The following is a 3817-nucleotide window of genomic DNA, read 5'->3' on the forward strand; positions in this document are numbered from 1 at the left end:
GAGGGCACTCGCTGGAAACATGGAGTTAAAGCCCACTTCAGAAAAGAAAGATTTGTTTTCACGGCATTTCATTTTTCCCTCTCTAAAATAAACCTGGTGAATCTGGCTTCCTGATTTTAAACATCTCCTGCCCAGCCTCCAAGAGCTTTAAATTTCTATTTACCAAACAAATATTGTGGGTTTCCAATAGCCAATATTTCTAATATTAATTTCCTGCAGGCCCCTTAGATAACACCCAAGCCCTAAAAAACCTCCATGGGGCAAATGGCAGCACCGGGGGGGTCCTTGCTCCACAGAAATGGTAAATCTGTTTGCAAAGAAAAATAAAAATGCAAAATACATGAGAAGAATACACCAGAGTGGTTTTTTTTAAAAGACATATTCCAAGTCACTGTGGGACTGAGCCCCCGGCCCCTTGCAGCATCCCCCAGCCGCGGGCCTGGTCCCCCTCCATCGGTTTGGCTGCTCGTGGTGTTTCTTTGTCCTCTCCAAGAAATCCTGATTTGGCACAGGAACAGGCTGGTGTTTCACAACATGCCGGGAATTGCCGTTTGCCCGATATAATTTGGCATTTATAGACCGTTGGTGCACACGTGGCTTCAAAAAAAGGTTTCAGGCGCTGGGTTATTTCTGGGGGTGCAGCGCTGCCGGCGGCAATGCTGGATGCTGAGTTGGGGTTCCCCTCCCTGGGATTTGGCACTTGGGCTCTCGAGATGGTGCCGAGCCCTCGTGTGTGGAGAAGAAGTGATTAAATACAGCATTTCCCCTGCCAGGGGTTGCTGTGGTTTAGGGTCACCTGGCGGAAAGTTTGTTGGAGAAAGCCCTAAATCTGTTGCAAGCAGTGAGATGCTTTTAGAAATTTTTAAAAAATATTAACTAAATCCCAGCTTAATTGTCAGATTTATTCTGGAGAAAAGGCTAAATTAGAATTGGCAAACAAGGCGTTTCTTGTTTATTCCCGTTTTGTATTTATTTTAGTTCCCCCAAGCTGTCTCTTAAAACTGAATTTGCTCGGTGTTGGTGTAGCTGCTGCCAGGAGGATGCTCCGAGCCGCCTGTGGAGCGGTCGAGATTTACTGGGGTGTGCTGTACGGGGAGGGGAACGTCCCATTTAATAACCAGAGGTGGAATATTTCTTTCCAGTGTCCCAGAAAGCCTGGCTGGGTCTGCTCTCCCTGCTTGTTTTGACCAGGGGAGAAGACACGATGAAAGGAGCCTCCTCATTTTTGATGGCAAAAAACCCAGTTAGAGGGTGCCAAGGAGTGGGTAGTGGGATGTCAAGTACTTTCTCACTTTTTAAAGACGGTTTATATAACCTGCTTGGCTGTGTTATTTTTTTTTCCCCTCCAGTTACATAATCCTAATTTATGAAAGCATTAGGAAATTGCATTCCCCGCTGTTACGTGAGCGTCTGTATAGAATGTCCTCGGAGCTTGTTAGGGTGCTGCTCTCGGCCCCTCTGCCAGCCATCTCCTGAGAAGTTCAGGCAGGTGTGGAACAGCTTTTATACACTTATTATTTTTAAAAATTTTTTTTTTAAAACCATCATCCGAGGCTGTGTCAGCCCCTCCAGGAGCGGGAGGGGTGCAGGCTGTTGCCTCTCCCTGCTGATGGAGAGCAGAGGCCTCGCTGCTGGCTCTGGCTTTTCTGTTTTTTTTCCAGTATTTTTGGGACATGCCTCTTGTGGCAGAGGCTTCTCATGATTTTTGTGGTGGGAGCAGCTGAAATCCTCGCTGAGGCCAGGGACGGCTTTGGGGGCAGGTGGGGTAGGAGTTGCAGAGCATCAAGTGTGTAAAACCCTCGACCGCATCCCATCCCTGACACCTTCTCCCCTTGGACGAGCAACAACCCATAAAGGTTTATGGGTTTTGCTTTCCCTGGTGTACGTTTGTCTTTTGGAATAAAGGAGGGGGAAAAAAAAAATTGCTTGGTTGTTGTTGTGTTTTTTTTTTTCCATTTCACATTAAAACGGAGGGAGCTGTGTCTCTAGGTACCCACGCTGGAGGGGCTGGACCACGGGCTGCTGCTGAGATGCTCGCAAGAGGGTCAAGGCCAAACAGGCTTTATCCCTGTGATTTATTATTTTGAAGCAACCTGGAAAAAACACCGAGGAAGCATTTCCCTACTGGTGCCTTGCTAGATAACCAGCAAAGGAGCCAGATTATTTTTAATGGGTTTATATTGTAAACTGGAGGTGGGGGGAAATCCTTTCTGAAAGTCTTTTGCATGTCACTGGTGTGGGTGCGCTCGCCTTGCTCCTGGGGGGGTACAGACAGGCTGAACCCATCTTGCTTTCTGGTGAAATATTTATTCTGGCAAGGAGCAGCGAGCCTGTCCTGCTCGCTTGTTCCTCTCACTGCAGCTGAAACTTGAGGGCAGCCTCTTATTCAACATATTTTTTAAAAACGAAAATTAGTTATGACTTGGATCTTAACTCAAACCACTTCAGAAGCTTAAAAATATTAGCTAGGCAAAGTGATTAAGCAAGTGTGACGGGAACACATACCGTTGTATTTCAGTTAGCCGCATGCAGTAGTTTCCTTTTCTCCCTTTGTTATTCTCTAAATTGCTTAAAAACCTTCCCTTGCTGCCGATCTTCCCTGAATCCCACTGAGACCTTCCGCTGCTCAGGAGGTGACCGGCGGCCGCATCCCTCTCTGGGCTGTCCCCACACTCGGGGTGATGCTCGGGGCGGGGGGTACCGGGGTCTCCGTGGCAGGAGTTAACCCTGGAGCAGCAACAGACCGTGGATGAAGGAGATGAGAGGGTTTGCTTTGGTCCCCAGTTAGTCCCGGATCACCCTGGGTGCGATAGAGGTTTTTTCAGGGTGTTGGACAATTAAAGCAGCTCTGTTTGCGATTTGTTTTTTTGTTTTGAATAAAAGTTGCCATGACCGGCCCGCCGGGATGTTAGCTGCTTGCACAACGTGCACGCTAGGAAGTAAATCAATCCATGTGAGTCTTATTCAGCTAGCGATAATTTAGATTTTATGGCTTCCCTGCTTATTTTAAAGGGGGGGGGGGAAGTCAAGTGGCCAGGATTTAAAAAAAAATAAAAATAAAATTTCTTTAAAAAATTTCTTTTAAAATTCGAGTTGTGATGTCTGAGTGTGAGAAGTGACACTCAGTGCCTGGGTGCATCCCTATGTGTGGGGATGGAGCTGAGGATTATGTGGAGCTGCCTTGCCGGGTTTAAGGTTGTATTTTCTTAGAGATCCCAATTTTATTACTGACTCAAACTTTGCCATCTCCCTGTGTCTCTGCTCTGCAGGCGTCTTAAAACCTCCTCGTCTGGGGAAGAATCATTGAGCCCGTCCTTCCCTCCTCTGCTGCACAGGGCCGGTTTGCCCAGTAAGTAGGTGTTTTATTAGAAAAACCAGTTTTCTCGATTGAAGGGGGGAAGCAAAACGACGGTGGGACAGCGGCGAGAGCCCCGCTGCTGCGCTGGTTGGGTTGCTGTTCGATTTGGGGTGATGCTCACCAGGATTCGGGGCCCCACGGCTCCCCCCTGTGTGTTTAGATTTGCTGGTTTTTAGCCTGACCTTTGCATTTTAAAGGAACTCCCTCTCGTGTTGCAATCCCAGGCTTTTCGGGCTGCTGTGGTGCTGTGGAAGTGAAAGCGCTCTGTGCTAAGCGGGTCTTAAAAAACAAACCCCAGCCCGTCAGCTCTTCGCCACCCTGTTGAGTTTCATCCTTGACTTTCAGCAATGGTCAATAAAAAAGTTGGATGGCGTATAGCCTTTTCCCCCCTTCTTTTTTTCCCCCCTTCTTTTTTCCCCCCTTCTTTTTTCCCCCCTTCTTTTTTCCCCCCTTCTTTTT

General features: G+C 47.7%; 1 protein-coding gene across 1 annotated transcript in view; it reads left to right on the top strand.

Annotated features, from left to right (window-relative positions):
* Positions 1-3290: 3290 nt before the first annotated feature.
* Positions 3291-3817, top strand: part of FKBP5 (FK506 binding protein 5) — a 19424-nt gene continuing 18897 nt past the window's right edge. Inside the window, exon 1 of the mRNA XM_026864490.1 lies at positions 3291-3349. The gene's annotated coding sequence lies outside the window, so the exon portion shown is untranslated. The remainder of the gene's footprint in view (positions 3350-3817) is intronic.

This window comes from Athene cunicularia, assembly GCF_003259725.1.
Source record: "Athene cunicularia isolate RWA chromosome 26 unlocalized genomic scaffold, athCun1 chr26_part2, whole genome shotgun sequence".
Taxonomy (NCBI): domain Eukaryota; kingdom Metazoa; phylum Chordata; class Aves; order Strigiformes; family Strigidae; genus Athene; species Athene cunicularia.